This window comes from Triticum urartu, chromosome 1, assembly GCF_003073215.2.
Source record: "Triticum urartu cultivar G1812 chromosome 1, Tu2.1, whole genome shotgun sequence".
Classification (NCBI taxonomy): domain Eukaryota; kingdom Viridiplantae; phylum Streptophyta; class Magnoliopsida; order Poales; family Poaceae; genus Triticum; species Triticum urartu.
Genome location: NC_053022.1, coordinates 194,875,986 through 194,893,955, shown reverse-complemented (window position 1 = coordinate 194,893,955; position 17,970 = coordinate 194,875,986).

The window sequence follows — 17,970 nt, the reverse complement described above, 5'->3', positions numbered from 1 at the left end:
TATATGGAGGAAGAGGGGGGGGGAGGGATTTCATGGGCCTTGGAGGAGGGGTCCGAAACCAACCCTAACTCTTGTTTGCCCACACATACAGACTCTAAAAACAGCCTATACTTAAGTATTTCGAAAATACATGGGCCTGGCCCAATAATAAGGTGATGCAGCACCTAGAATAGCCTCTGGGCGAAATTTATGAAGTGGCATCTTGTATATTTCGTCCAAGGCTTCATGCACTCCTTATGCTGGCTTCAGAGTCCTGATATCATCACTTGTAACTCCGTTCCTGATCCCCTTGCGCATGCCATCATGTCCATGCTTGGTCTTGCTCCAGTGTTCATCCCTCTTATCCATGCGAGGCCCTTCTTTTGTAAGCAAAACAAATGTATCCAATTTAGGCAGCATCATATTCTCGTGAACATTAGAATCATTACCAACAAACGAAAGTACCTGATAATTAAATTGGCATGCGCGAGCTCTAGTAATTGGTCCATTATGTATAGCAGCAGAGGCTGTGGGTGTAACAATGGTATTGATGTCCTCATCACACCTCCTATGCCATTACCACTAGCATCGCAAAGAATTTCAAATGGTTTGTCAAAGTTGGGTAATGCAAGCACAGGAACATGAGTAAGAAAATTCTTAAGCTCATTGAATGTGGTATCTTGCGATGGACCCCAAACAAAAGACACATTTTTCTTACTCAAAGCATGCAAAGGTGAAGCAATGGTGCTAAAATCCTTCACAAATCTACGATAGAAACCGGCTAAACCAAGAAAACTACGCACTTGTTGCTAGTTGGTTTGTTGGGGCCAAGTTTTAATAGCATTAATCTTAGATTCGTCAACATGAACACCCTTAGAAGACACAACGAAACCCAAGAAAACAAGCTTATCAGCACCGAAAAGGCATTTGTCCATATTAGCATAAAGGTGCTCTTTCCTATGGGTTTGCAACACGGTTCTAAGATGGGTGGCATGATCTTTGAGGGATTTTCTAAAAACAAGAATATCATCAAAGTAGACCACAAAGAATACACCAATATAGGGTCGAAGAACAAAATGCATGACTCTCATGGAAGTATCGGGTGCTTCGGATAAACCCATTGGCATAACAAGCCATTCATATAAGCCAAATTTGGTCTTAAAGGCGGTTTTCCATTCATCACCTACTTGGATGCGTATTTGATAGTAGCCACTTTTAAGGTCAATCTTAGAGAAAAATGGTGGCTCCGCTAAGCTCATCTAGCATATCATCTAGGTGTTGAATGGGGTAACGATAACGCACGGTAATAGCATTGATAGGACAAAAATTGGAACACATGCGATATGTCCCATATTTCTTGGGAACAAGGATTACCGGGACGGCACAAGGGCTCAAACTTTCTTGTACATGTCTATTGTCGATGAGTTGTTGTACTTGTCATTGGATCTCCTTAGTTTCCTCGGGGTTGACGCGGTAGGGAGCCTTGTTAGGAAGGGGTGCTCCGGGGATCAGGTCGATTCGGTGTTCGATTCCTCGTAGTCGAGGTAGACTCGAAGGTATCTCGTCGGGGAAAACGTCTTGGAATTCCTGCAATAGAGAAGATAACACTAAAGGTAGATTGTTAGAAGTATTAGCTTTTTGTGCCTCATCCTTCCACACAAGGACACAGTGCATGACACTTGATGGGTTCGCAGACACTTCTCTCATCTAACTTTTGGTGGCAAATAGGACTAGATTTTTCTTGTCGCTCATCGTGGAGGCACTCAATTTGGGCTTGTGGTGCTCACTCTCTTTTTGGTGGTTCGCTCTCTCACTATTCTCTCCACGATGGGCGGCTTGCTTATCTGCGATCACTTGGCTTGGAGACATAGGTCGAAGTACATACTCCTTTCCTTTCATTTTGAAGCTATAGTGATTCGTTTGGCCATTGTGGATGACACCTCGATCAAATTTCCATGGTCGCCCAAGAAGAAGGTGGCAAAGGGACATTGGGACGACATCACACTCCAAAGTGTCTTCCTAAGCTCCGATCTTGAAGGAAACTTGTACCCTATGATCAACTTGGATAGTGTTGGAGTTGCTAAGCCATTGAACCTTGTAGGGATGTGGGTGCTTAATCTTGACAAATTGGAGCTTGGAGCATAGTTCTTCACTTGCTAAGTTATGGCAACTCCCTCCATCGATGTTGACCTTCATAGACTTTCTGATACAGGGCTAACCCGATGTAGGCCGATCTTTCACGATTGGAGTGGGATCCCTCGAAGAACACGAAGAACACGGGGGAGAACGGAGAGAAATCACAAGGGGAAACACTCAAGAACAAGTCCAATCACACATCCACTAGACAATCAAACACAGAAGATCCACAAGGTACATGAACAACAATGGGAAAGATACAAGGTAAGGTTCATCTCCAAAAGGAGGTCTTGATGATATCCTAGACGGATCTTCCCATGAAGGGGTCTTGACGACATATCCCGTAGGATCTTCTCCTAGGTGGAGGTCTTGGCCTCCAATGGAGTAGTAATCTCTCTCTCTCAAGAGTAGAGTGGTACAAGGAGCAAAGCTCACATACAAATGAGCTATCACTTTGCTAACCCTAGAAAGGAGGTGGAGGTGGTCTATTTATAGTCTAAGCCACAAAGCGGTAAGTGGGAGAGAGATACAAGGCCAAAGGCCCGGCTGCACACAGGCAGGTATCAGACATCCGGTGGGGGTCGGACGTCCGGAGGCTCGAGATGGACCGGTCGTCCGCTGGTCGTAGGACGTCCGCTGAAACTGTTCTGTTGAAGAAGCAACAGACGTCCGGTCTCTTCGAACTTCCATTAATATTACCGGTCGTCCGGCCGCTATAGATCTCCTGGATGGTCCTGGCGTGGTCGCGTCGGACGTCCGGTGGACGTCGGTCGTCCGGGCGCTGTAGAGTGTCGGACGTCCGGTGGCTTCCGGTCATCCGGTTGCTGTAGACTCCGTAGCTCCTTCTTCTTCTGTCTCCGCTTCCACGCTTCCCTCACGGATGGTGTAGGTGTTCCTTGGCGCTTGCACTCCTCCACGTCGTCCGTAGCATTCCGACAATACCGATGCATGCACACTGGAGAAGTGTCAATAGTATACCATCCTCGAAGGGGTCAAATGAGCACGTGTAAAGGAGATGATTCACCTTTGTGTATGTGAAGTAGATGTCACACGTTTCACTCGCCTAACGGACTCTTGACATGGTGATGTCCATAGGATGCTCCGCATCATCTCCCCTCCCTTGGGAAAGATCTGACCTCGGATCGAAAACCAAATCACCATGGGAAAGAGAGGGCTTCGTCGTGTAGAAGTGGACGTTCACCAAGTAGTCATGATCTTCAAGCTGGCAATGGGCACTCTCCAATGTCGCGCCGTCTAGTGATTCCTTCAAAAGGAGCAAAGACAAAAACACTTGGAAAAATAAATGTGGTTAGTGTTAGTGCCAAACCAAGCATTCAAGAGGTGATTCACCAAACAAGTGTCGTCATCATGCAAAGCATATGGTTTGACAAAGGATAGTGACATGGCATGTAAGCTGATAAATTGAGCACAAGCAAAGATATCATGGGGACAAGCATGTAAATATGAGGTAGTGATGCAAATATGTGTGATAAGAGAATAAGCATCTACCTCAAGGTTATAGCAAGCATGGGCAAAGTGCTCAATGAAAGGTCAATGGTAGACATAAGAAGCATTCACAACACCAAATAAAATGAAGTGTCTAATCACATGTGCCAAGTGCAAGACAATCCAAGCATAACGTGCATAGGGTGTAGTGAAGATAGTAAGGCACTCAACACAATATAAAGAGCAAGTGTTCATAATGTGTGAGACAATCAAGGCAAGCATGTAGCAATCAATGGGACATGGCATATGTGAAGAAATGATATTGTTGCAACCAAACATGTGATAGGACCATGTAATCCAAGAATTGGATGCAACACATAAGACATATATATCTTGATGCATGGAACAGTGAAAGTGACAAGTCGAAGCAAGATCTCTAACATGTGTGCAATCAAGTGGTCCAAGATGAACAATAAGTCTCATGGTGCAAGCAACACAAGTAGTATGATCCTCAATATCCATGCTCAAGAAATATGTCACCTTGAAGGCGTGTCCTTGTGCATTCTTCACAATGCCGAAACACAAGCAAGTGCGATGTAGAATCGTCATGGTAGAAGATGGTTCGCTCTCAAGAGCTCGGATTGTCAACTCACGTGACGTGGAAGTTGACACAAAGTCCAAGTATCCTACACATGCACATGACAAAACAAAGAACGTATGTGCATGGTAGATAAACACATCATCCATCATGATGGTTCTCTTCTCTTGCACATAACCGTTGGAAGCACAAGTGCATGAACAATATGATGCAACAATGGAAATATTCATGGCACGGGGAATATGGTGCAAAGAGGTAAGACAAGCATGCTTCACAAGGAATATGTCAAATCTCCAATCATATGTGAGAATGCTATGGGCGCAAACTCATTATCAAGCCTAACGGCATAGTTGCACTCAATACATGGCAAATCATCTAGCATGAGAGAGGCAAACACATGGAGATATATGACAAGAAGCAACAACAATCATGTGAAAGCATGGAAAGAGATGCCATCAACCACATGAAATGAGGAAGTATGAATCATCGGTGATGCAACAAGGCAAGCAATCATAGGAGTCAAGTCGTGCAAGTTAGTAGTGCGAAGATGCAACATACTAGAGGAAATATGGCAATCATGTCATGTGAGCAAATAGTAGTCATAGGCAATGTACATGACATATCGCAAGCACGAACACAAAGCAAGATGAAAGTATCATCATAGGCATGGGGTACAAAGAAAACATGGCAATAGCAAGCAATATCTCCACAAAGCTTGCAAATACACATACAAGTAGTAGAATCAATCATCATGTGTAATGAAAAGCATGGGTCACAAATGCATGACAAAGGTATATGAATGAACATATCATGCAAAGTGAACATGGCAAGATGGGCAAATGATATATAATGGACAATAACCCATAGCCAAGTGAGGGCCATGTAGAAGAAATGCGCGAAGTCTTTGCGCGAAGAGAGCGGTGGGAAAGACAATCCATGAGATCCCAAATCATCGTTTCTCTGTAGCTCATTTTGTCAACTCATGGGATTGTGAGGTTGACAAGTATTCATGGGTACCTACACAAAAGAGACACAAACAAAAGAAATTGTGTGTGTGGTAAATGTACACATCATCCATCATGATGTGTATGTGCATGTGTGAGTTAGCACAAGATAAGCATCAGTCAAAGAAATTTGATGCATGGTATAAGAACATGTCATCCATCATGAAAGAATAGTAATTGTGTATAACAAAATGGGGACGCAAATTGAGCATACAAGTATAGCAAGTGTGTGGCACATCAATAGCATGTTTATTCATGGGAAGCATATGGTGCACACAATTATTGGGATCATGCAATGAATGGGATGAATCAAAATCTCCTAAAATGTATGAGGAAACTATGGGGTCTCCTCATGAGAAATATCGCAAACATCACATGGAGAAAATGGACAACATCCACAACAATGCATATCCAAAGCTAGGTGGTCCTGGCATGGCATATGAGATAAGGAATGCAAAGGGAGCATATCAATATCATCACAAGAAAAACAAATGCCAATAACCATGGGCTTGTCATCAATGCCATATGTGAAAATTAGGTTTATTTTAATAGCATATGCATAGTCACTATGAAGAGATTGCAAATATGACATATGATTGATCTCATGCATAGCATATGACAAGTCAAGCGGATTGGCAAACATGATGTGACCTAAGGAATTGTCACAAGAAATCCTATGCAACATGGCATCACAACTAATAGACTCCACATGGCAATCATCAAACTCATCATAAATGGGTAAATCATCACATGGGGAAGTCGCACTATCATGAAGCATGGTAATAGGTTGATCAACATCATGCAAGCAATCAATGTCAAGAAGACACAATAGAGGTTGAGGTCAAATCGTTAGTGTTGAAAGTGGCCTCACATGACCTATCAACTATCTCGCTCTCTCTATGTGGTGGTTCACTCACTCCCTCAAGGTAGGTGCACACAATCTCACGTTTGGTGGAGTCACTCATCTCACTCAAGTGGTGGGGGTTGTGGCTCTCCTCACATGGGAATTGGGGCAACTTGTCATATATCGGGCTAGTGGTGAAGTCACGCTCACTCTCAATATGGTGGCACGGGTCACTCAAGTCATCAAACGTCGTCGTGGTCAAGGTGAAATACTCAACCATCTCATCGCCGTCACCATGGATGAAGATCGAAGATGGCACATCATCACTCTCCTCCATGACCGAAGGGAAAATCCCATGCTCGATCATCCTGTCATTGTTGCCGTGGATGAAGGCCGAAGATGGCACATCATCACTCTCGCCTCCTAAGACGGAAGCATCATCCTTGCTCGCCATCTTGTCGCTCGCCTCCAAAGCTTGGTCCTTGAGGGTCTCCGTAGTTGTACTCATCGCCGCACCGTCTTGAAAAAGAGTCATGGTAGACTCGGCATCGCCAATGCCAGAAAGAGGGATGGCGGTGGAGTCAAACTTGGGAGCATCATCTTGGAGCTCGTCGGGCTTGGACATCTTGGTGGTGCTATCCTCATGCTCGTTCTCATGGAGCTTGGTCGTTGTGAATCGAGTTTGGGGTGGAGAAGCCTTGGCCTTCATGAGTTCTTGTTCCGCCTTGAGAGCATCAATGTAGTAGTCGCCGAGGGACTTGTAGTTCTCGAGGAAGATCGTCTTGGAGATGTTGTTGTGCAATCCCATCATGAAGTGGAACTTCATCAAAATGGGGTCATCCACGCCGGCTCGTCGCAAGGCAATCTTCATCTCCTTGAAGTACGCGTCGATGGACTAGGATCCTTGGGTGGTTGATAGAGGCAAAGGTGTCCCGATGTTTCGATGAGATGGTGGCTATCATTTTCTGTGAGAGTCGACCTTGACGATCCGACTACGAACGTGCGAGACGTCGCGCCTTAGCAATCGCTAAACCAACTTCCGAGGGGTTATTGACCACGCCGGAGCACGATCAACCTGACCACGAGGGCCTGTTTCCTGCGAGCAAACGAAGAACAAGCAAGAAACTGAGATTGCAATCTGGATATTGCGAATATAAGATGAAAGCTTTATTGATCAAGGTGGGGTTCTGTGACGTCTTGGTCTGGTCGTTGGACACAAACGAAGTACGCGAAGTTGCAGCTATGGCGAACTTTTAATCTAAACAAAACCCAAGTCTAAACGACGCCCTAAGGGCTGTATATATGGAGGAAGAGAGGGGAATTTCGTGGCCCTTGAGGGTGGGGTCTGAAACCAACCCTAACTCTTGTTTCCCCACACATACGGACTCTAAAAATAGCCTATACTTAAGTATTTCGAAATTACATGGGCCTGGCCCATTAATAAGGTGACGCAGCACCTAGAATAGCCTATGGACGAATATTATGAAGTGGCATCTTGTATATTTCGTCCATGGCTTCATGCACTCCTTATGGCGGCTTCAAAGTCCTGAAATCATCACTTGTAACTCCGTTCTTGATCCCCTTGCGCATGCCATCAACTCCATGCGTGTTCTTGCTCCAATGTTCATCCTTCTCCAAGCTAGGCCCTTCATTTGAAAGCAAAACAAATGTATCCAATTTAGGCAGCATCATAATCTCATGAACATTAGAATCATTACCAAGAAACGAAAGTACCTGGTAATTTAATTGGCGTGCACGAGCTCTAGTAATTGGTCCAGTATATGTAACAGTAGGGGCTGTGGGTGTAACAATGGTATTGATGTTCCTCATCATCCTCCCCTTCTTGAAATGAAGTCGTCCTCGACGGAAGCTCATCTTCCTCACCCAAATAAGGCTTCAAATCTGCAATGTTAAAAGTGGGACTAACCCCAAAATCTGCAGGTAGCTCAAGTTTATATGCATTATCATTTATTTTCTCTAAAACCTTAAAAGGACCATCAGCACGTGGCATTAGCTTTGATTTGCGCCGATTAGGAAATCTATCTTTACGCAAATGTAACCAAACAAGATCTCTAGGTGCAAACACACATGTTTTCTACCCTTATCTCTAGCAAGTTTATATTTAGCATTCATATGCTCAATGTTTTCCTTAGTTAACTCATGCATTTTTTAAATCAATTCAGCACGTTCTTTAGCATCAAAATTAACTTTCTCTAAAGATGGAAGAGGCAACAAATCAATAGGTGCACGAGGTAGGAAACCATACACAATTTCAAAAGGGCACATCTTAGTAGTAGAATGCAATGAACGATTATAAGCAAATCAATATGAGCAAGCATTCTTCCCATTTTCTTGTTATTCTTCAAAACAGCCCTAAGCATAGTAGACAATGTTCTATTGACACTTCAGTTTGTCCATCAGTTTGGGGTGACAAGTAGTACTAAAAAGCAGCTTAGTCCCCAACTTAGCCCATAAACATCTCCAAAAGTGGCTAAGAAATTTTAGTATCACGATCTGAAACAATAGTATTTGGCACACCATGCAAGCGAATAATTTCACGAAGAACAAATCAGCAACATTAACAGCATCATCGCTTTTATGACATGGTATAAGTGTGCCATTTTCGAGAACCTATCCACGACAACAAATATGCTATCCCTCCCCTTCTTTGTCGAGGTAAACCTAAAACAAAGTCCATAGATATATCCTCCCAAGGAACACTAGGTACAGGCAAAGGCATATATAAACCATGGATTGAGTCGTGACTTAGCTCTTTGACATGTAGTGCAGCGAGCAACAAAACGCTCAACATCCCGTCTCATCTTTGGCCAAAAGAAATGTGTAGCAAGTATATCCTCCGTCTTCTTGACGCCAAAGTGTCCCATTAATCCTCCTCCATGCGCCTCCTGCAACAACAAAAGACGAACGGAGCTAGCTGGAATGCATAGCTTGTTAGCACGAAACACAAATCCATCGTTAAGAACGAACTTGTTCCAAGTTCTCCCTTCCTTACAATTCTGCAATACATCTTTAAATTAGCATCATGAACATATTGATCTTTGATGGTCTCCAAACCAAATATTTTAAAGTCAAGTTGTGAAAGCATAGTATAACGACGAGACAAGGCATCAGCAATAACATTTTCTTTACCCTTCTTGTGTTTAATGACATAAGGGAAAGTCTCAATGAATTCAACCCATTTAGCATGTCTACGGTTCAGTTTTGCTTGACTTTTAATGTGTTTCAAAGATTCATGATCAGAATGTATAACAAATTCCTTGGGCCATAAATAATGTTGCCATGTTTCTAAGGTCCGAACAAGAGCATATAATTCTTTATCATAAGTAGAATAGTTCAGACTAGCCCACTCAATTTTTCAGAAAAGTATGCAACAGGTTTCCATCTTGTAATAACACACCTCCTAATCCAATTCCACTAGCATCACATTCAAGCTCAAAAGTCTTATTGAAATTAGGAAGTTGGAGTAAAGGAGCATGTGTTAACTTATCTTTCAATACCGTGAAGGCTTCTTCCTGTGCGGTACCCCAAACAAAAGGTACATCCTTCTTTGTAAGCTCGTTGAGAGGTGCAGCAATGGTGCTGAAATCTCTCACAAAACGCCTATAGAAACCAGCGAGGCCAAGGAAACTCCTCACTTGTGTGACCGTTTTGGGCTGGGCCAACTCTCAATAGCTTCAATCTTGGCTTTATCAACTTCAATTCCCTGTGGAGTAACAACATAGCCAAGAAAAGATACTCGGTCGTGCAAAAGGTGCACTTTCCAAGGTTACCAAACAAACGTGCATCACGTAGAGCAATAAAAACAACATGTAAATGTTCCAAATGTTCCTCCAAAGATTTGCTATAAATCAATATGTCATCAAAGTAAACTACCACAAATCGTCCAATGAAAGCACGTAAAACTTCGTTCATTAATCTCATGAAAGTACTAGGTGCATTAGTTAACCCAAAAGGCATGACTAACCACTCATATAATCCAAACTTAGTTTTAAATGTTTTCCATTCATCTCCCAATTTCATACCGAATTTGATGGATCCACTACGCATAATCAACTTTGGAGAATATTGTAGAGCCTCAATTCATCAAGCATATCCATCTAGCCTAGGAATAGGATGACGATAACGAATAGTAATATTATTAATGCCTCTACAATCAACGCACATACGCATGTACCATCCTTTTTCGCACTAAAATGATAGGAACAGCCACAAGGACTAAGGGATTCGCGTATATAACCTTTGTCGAGCAGTTCTTGTACTTGACGCATAATCTCCTTCGTCTCCTCTGGATTGGTACGGTATGGTGCACGGTTGGGTAATGATGCACCGGGAATTAAGTCAATTTGATGCTCAATCCCTCGAATAGGTGCTAATCCGGTGGCACGTCTTGTGGAAAGACGTCGGCGAACTCCTGCAAAATGTTAGTGACAGCAGGAGGCAAAGAGGAAGGCACGTCCTCGAATGAAAATAATGCCTCTTTGCACACAAAAGCATAGCAAACAGATTTGCTAAAATCTAGATCATCAATATCAGATTTTGGTGGCAAGTAAACATGCACTTTTCAATTTAATTTCAGAAGCAACACTAGATTGTTTATTATTATTAGGCTGCATTTGTTGCTCAAATTCTTTTGCCACAATCTGATTTTCACTCTTAGTTTTCTCCTGTTTTGCTTTATTAGCTCTATTAATATCATCTTTCAAAATGGAATCAGGAGTCATAGGAAGCAAAGTAATATTTTTATCCTTATGAACAAGAGTATACTGATTGTTTCTACCATGGTGAATAGAATTTTTATCAAATTTCCATGGTCTACCAAGTAATAAGGAACATGCTTGCATAGGTACCACATCACAATCAACATAATCAGCATATGTAGAGATACTAAAATGCACACGAACAGTACGTGTTACCTTAACCTTGCCGCTGTTGTTGAACCATTGGATGTAGTAAGGATGTGGATGTGGTCTTGTGGTGAGAGATAGCTTCTCCACCATCTCGATGCTAGCCAAGTTGTTGCAACTCCCTCCATCTATGATCACGCGAACAGAACGTTCCTTCACAACTCCCTTTGTATGGAACAAATTATGCCTCTGATTTTGCTCAGCTTGTGTAACCTGCACACTCAAAACACGTTGAGCAACTAAACATTCATACCTGTCAGCATCTTCAGGAGCCATGCATTGCGTCTCATGATCAGAATCGTCTCCACCGTGTTCGTCACGTGTAATAAGAGCCAAAGTCTCCTCATCATAGTCACTAGCGGACTCATACCCACCATCCTCAGTAACAATCATCACACGCTTAGATGGGCATTCTCTCGCATAATGACCTCCACCCTTGCAACGTCGACAAATAATATCATGTGTCTGCCCTGTTGATGCCATGGATGAAGAAGAGCTCTTTGCAGGCCCAGAAGGTGTGCTCTTGGCAGATAGTGGTGATTGTGCCTGCTTTATTGTATCACGGTTGGTGGTGGCAGCCGACGGAGGCGCCGGTGAAGCAGAACATGTGGAAGTAGATGATGCACGTGGTGTCCATGAAGAAGGTCGACCTGCAGAAAAGTTAGTCCGCGCCAATGCCTGTCGATCCTGCACTTCACGTTCAGCTTTACAAGCAAGATGGAATAAACGAGTGATATTAGTATACTCCTTATACTCTAGAATCGTCTGAATCTCTCTATTTAATCCACCCATAAAACGTGCAAGCATAGCTTCATTCTCCTCAACAATACCACATCTAATCATGCCAGTTTGTAATTCCTGATAATATTCTTCTACAGAATTTTTTCCCTGTCTTAAGCGCTGCAATTTTTGAAGTAATTCACGTTGATAATATGGTGGAACCCAACGAGTACGCATAGCAGTTTTCAAAGCAGCCCAAGTAGCAGGAATGGGATATAATCTACAATGCTCAGACCACCAAACACATGCAAAACTAGTGAATGCACAAACAGCAGCAGGAACACGTCTCTCCTCGGGATATTGTAAACATGTAAATCGTTGTTCAGTTTCTAACTCCCAAGTAAGATATATATCAGGAACATATCTACCCTCAAATGGTGGAATATTCAATTTTAGTTTAGGGAGATGGTCATGATCTCGTACCTGAGGGTGATCCCTACCATTGCCATTATTTGCATGTGGACGACCTGATGGTTGCTGTGCTGGTGGTGGCACGTAGTTCTGATTTTGATCAACCTCATCCTCGTAATCGCCAGCAAAATCATCCTCCTCCGCATCAGCAGCAGGAGCCACAGAAGTAGCAACAGCAGCACCAACAGTTTGGCCAGGTGCAAGAGGGAGACGGCTCGCTCGGCGGAGGGCTGTTTCACGATGTGTAGGTAGTCGTTGTTGTTGTTGTTGTAGAGGTGCGTTAGGTGCAGCCGGTGGTGGTGGTGGAAGACGCGCGAGCAATTCATTAAACCTGTCATCGAGCTTTGTTTCGAACGTCTTCTCCATGTCATCTATCTTCTCCATGGCCTCTTCAAATCTGTTTAGCACATCCTGCACCTGTCCATTCATCATTTGCTGAAATTTATCATGCAACTCCTGATTCGTCATGTTCTCCCAGTCAGTCTCGTCGGCTTGTGATCCTGCCATGGTTAGCAACAATAGAAAACACACAAGAATATGATCCTACAGAATACTAACAAGAGGTGGTGGTGGCGGGTGTCACAAATCCGTCAAGCAAATCTCAAATTCTTACCAGTTCTTACCCAGCAGCAGGCGGTGATCGGCAACCGTTGTAGTCAAAACTCTCAAAAGCTTGGATAGAGCGATTGCCAGGGAGAGTCAAACGCACGACGTAGATGTATGTGGAGCTGGGAAGGCTTATAGTATGGTAGCAAAAAGGGTCAGCAATAATCAATTCAGAGATGCAAAGTTGAATAAACGCTCAACGACGGTACTGTGCTGGTCCTAGGCTAGACCGTGCTAGAGACGCGAGCCTAGAACACTAACAAAATCACGACGCTGCACGTAAATAAGGGAAAAGCACACTCTGGAACTTTTTTTTTTCGCTTTTTTTTTTGCGCTCCTCTTTTTTTTTGCGCTCTTTTTTTTTGCGAAAAATTACTATAATGGCGAGTGTCTCAAAACTCTTCCCTCGTCAAACTGATAGGATGGGCACGAAAAAAAATTTCCCACTTTTTTTTTCGGAAATCAGGGCAGCGACGACGAAAAAGTGCGACAAAAAATCACTATGATGGCACGTGGCTCAAAAGACTCAGAAAAGCCTAAAAATAGGATAGGGAAAAAATATTTTTGCCCGTGAAAATTTTGGCCTAAAAACTGCCCGGGGGTCTCCAGACTCTTTTTTTTTCCGAGACCTACGCAGGCAAGGAAACACGAATCGGAATTGAGATTGATCTCAAGAACAAACCTAATATGAGAAGAACTCGGATTGGTGGTGGATATATGGTTGTGGTATATGGCAGCGGTGGTGGTATATGGTAGCGGTGGTGGTATGTGGTATATGGATAAGGATTCAGAGCGGTGGCGGATAAGCAAAAGTGGTAGATGGGCGATGATGATGGTGCGGCGGCGGCGTGACAACTTATGACCAGAACTCGAAACTCTAAAAGACTAGACTCTAAGACCAGCAACTTGACACGACGATGCAACCGCAAATTCAACAAAGCAAAAACCCTAAAAAGATTATGCAAAGGCTCAGATTGGTTCGGATATGATGAACTAACCCTAATTTTTTTTGTGTGGCTTTTTCGTGGACTGTAGGTATGAAGAACAGACTCGATCTAATCTACGAAAAACTGTAAAATCTCACCGAGCAACCTGGAAATCTGATACCACTTGATAGAGGCAAAGGTGTCCCGATGTTTTGATGAGATGGTGGCTATCGTTTTCTGTGAGAGTCGACCTTGACGATCCGACTACGAACGTGCGAGACGTCGCGCCTTAGCAATCGCTAAACCAACTTCCGAGGGGTTATTGACCACGCCGGAGCACGATCAACCTGACCACGAGGGCCTGTTTCCTGCGAGCAAACGAAGAACAAGCAAGAAACTGAGATTGCAATCTGGATATTGCGAATATAAGATGAAAGCTTTATTGATCAAGGTGGGGTTCTGTGACGTCTTGGTCTGGTCGTTGGACACAAACGAAGTACGCGAAGTTGCAGCTATGGCGAACTTTTAATCTAAACAAAACCCAAGTCTAAACGACGCCCTAAGGGCTGTATATATGGAGGAAGAGAGGGAATTTCGTGGCCCTTGAGGGTGGGGTCTGAAACCAACCCTAACTCTTGTTTCCCCACACATACGGACTCTAAAAATAGCCTATACTTAAGTATTTCGAAATTACATGGGCCTGGCCCATTAATAAGGTGACGCAGCACCTAGAATAGCCTATGGACGAATATTATGAAGTGGCATCTTGTATATTTCGTCCATGGCTTCATGCACTCCTTATGGCGGCTTCAAAGTCCTGAAATCATCACTTGTAACTCCGTTTCTTGATCCCCTTGCGCATGCCATCAACTCCATGCGTGTTCTTGCTCCAATGTTCATCCTTCTCCAAGCTAGGCCCTTCATTTGAAAGCAAAACAAATGTATCCAATTTAGGCAGCATCATAATCTCATGAACATTAGAATCATTACCAAGAAACGAAAGTACCTGGTAATTTAATTGGCGTGCACGAGCTCTAGTAATTGGTCCAGTATATGTAACAGTAGGGGCTGTGGGTGTAACAATGGTATTGATGTCCTCATCAGTGGTGTTCTCCAATTGGCGTAGAAGTAGTTCCGTGTAGGTTGGAGGCACAAACTCTCACCGCAAAGCTCTCTTCGTCTTGGGCCAATGTAACACCCATGATGAGGCTATATCTCCCATGTGTCGGAGCACGACTTAGAGGCATAACCGCATTGTAGGCATGTCGCAAGAGGGGTAATCTTTACACATCCCATGTACTGAATAAGAAAGAGATACATGGTTGGCTTACAATCGCCACTTCACCAATACATAAATATAGCATTACATCATCCAGATACAAGCAAGGTCTGACTACGGAACCAAAATAAAAGAAGACTACCCCTAATGCAAAAGATCCCCAATCGCCCCAACTGGGCTCCACTACTGATCAACTGGAAACAGAACAACATAACGAACACGATCTTCATCGAGCTCCTCCTTGAGCTCGGTTGCATCACCTGCACGGTATCATCGGCACCTGCAACTGGTTTTGGAAGTAATCTATGAGTCACGGGGACTCAGCAATCTCACACCCTCGCGATCAAGACTATTTAAGCTTATGGGTAGGGAAAAGGTATGAGGTGGAGCTGCAGCAAGCACTAGCATATATGGTGGCTAACATACTCAAAAGAGAGTGAGAAGAGAAGGCAAAGCATGGCCGTGAACTAGAAGCGATCAAGAAGTGATCCTGAAACTACTTACATTCAAGCATAACACAAGAACCGTGTTCACTTCCCGGACTCCGCCGAGAAGAGACCATCACGGCTACACACGCGGTTGATGCATTTTAATTAAGTTAAGTGTCAAGTTCTCTACAACCGGACATTAACAAATTCCCATCTGCCCATAACCGCGGGCACGGCTTTCGAACGTTCAATACCCTACAGGGTGTCCCAACTTAGCCCATCACAAGCTCTCACGGTCAAAGAAGGATATTCCTTCTCCCAGGAAGACCCGATCAGGCTCAGAATCCCGGTTACAAGACATTTCGACAATGGTAAAACAAGACCAGCAAAGACGCCCGGATGTGCCGACAAATCCCGATAGGAGCTGCACATATCTCGTTCCCAGGGCACACCGGATGAGCCAGACGTCCGGTTGGCATAGACCCTGGTTGCCCAGGGGGCGCCGGACATCGCTCAGGTTGGACTAACACTTAGAAAAGCACTGGCCCAAGGGGGTTAAAATAAAGATGACCCTCGAGTCTGCAGAACCCAAGGGAAAAAGGCTAGGTGGCAAATGGTAAAACCAAAGTTGGGCCTTGCTGGAGGAGTTTTATTCAAAGCAAACTGTCAAGGGGTCCCCATAACACCCAACCGTGTATGGAACGCAAAATCAAGGAACATAACATCGGTATGACAGAAACTAGGGCGGCAAGAGTGGAACAAAATACCAGGCATAAGGCCGAGCATTCCACCCTTTACCAAGTATATAGATGCATTAAGTAAATAAGATATATTGTGATATCCCAACAATAATCATGTTCCAACAAGGAACAAACTCCAATCTTGACCTGCAACTAACAACGCTATAAGAGGGGTTGAGCAAGCGGTAACATAGCCAAACAACGGTTTGCTAGGAGAAGGTGGGTTAGAGGCTTGACTTAGCAATATGGGAGGCATGATATAGCAAGGGGTAGGTATCGCAACATAGGCATAGCAATAGAGCGAGCAACTAGCAAGCAAAGATAGAAGTGATTTCGAGGGTATGGTCATCTTGCCTGCAAAGATCTCTGAGAAGACGAAAGCTTGATCCTCTAAAATGTACTCAACGGGTCCTCGATCACGTACTCGTCTCCCGGCTCTACCCAGAGCAAGAACACAAGCAAAGGGAACAACCATCAACCACGTGCGATGCACAAGCAACATGATGCAAAACCTGGCATGATATGCGGGATGTGATATGCAATGCATATGCATGCTTTGAAAAGGAAAGATTTAACCAGGCCTCAACTTGGAAAACCAAGAGTGCCGCTGGAAAGATGAGTTGATTTCGGTCAAAATCGATATAAAGATCATCGGAATCGGATGCACGGTTTGGAAATGGCAAGCAAAACAATAATGGCACAATCCTGCGATTAACAGCACGATGCCATCTAGAATGCAACAAGAAACTAAGCTACTGCACTCAAACATAGCAACAAAGCACATGGCAGTGATCCACTCAAGATGCTTGACAAAAGATGAACACTGAGCTACGGCTAAATCACACAATAGCAGGTTCAAACAAGCATGGCAAAAGTGCAAAAGATATCAGGTTCACAAACTTAGTGAAATTAACAACATGCCAGGATTTCACATCAGGAAGCAAAGTTTAGAGCAAGATAACAACAAGCTACAGGAACATATCATGGCAAAGCAAGGCATGGCATTAAAGTACTCAAAGCATATAACAAAAGTCCCTTACTTACCATAAGCTAAAAGGGATCAGAAAATACAATGGCACCCATGTAAACATAGCAAATTTCGTTAACAGATTCAGACTTAGTAGAAAACTAGACATGGCATGAACAGAATTACGTAGGCATGTTTGCGAGCTCGATGCACTCACCACAAGGCATTGCATGACAACCTAAGCATACACCCAGCAAGAAGACATGATCAATAAGCTAACCATGGCAGGAACAAACTCATAGCATGCATGGATCAACTACAACAACCTCGACAAAATTGGTTAACACGTAAACAATCTGCCAGGAACATTTTATAACAAAAGTAGAGCAAGATTGAGTCATGCTAGGGCACTCCATAATTGCAAACAAAGACATGGATGGATAGAGCATAACAATATCTCAAAATCATCCTTACTGAACATGCTCAAAAGAGACATGGATCACTCTGTAGCAACATGAATACATGGCATAAAAATATCAGCAATATCACGTGAGCTACTTTGCATGCTTGTGCTAGTCACCACATTGATCACAAAAATACATGGCATACACCCTTGTAAATATGACATGTCATATAACAAAAGACATGTAGGGCTCAAGATCATAGGAGGCACACATTAAACATGGCAAAAATGACAAATGTCCATAATCTGATAAGAATCTGAAACTAACATTACATAGCACTCTTGCAACAGCATTTAGGGCATCAAGATGAACTCAAATGAACATTGTGCAATGGAATGAAATGAAGAGGACAACTAGACGAACAATTTGATATGCTACACGCCCAAACCGGAGCTACGGATGCAAAGATATGGCATGATGAACATGTGCACAAAATA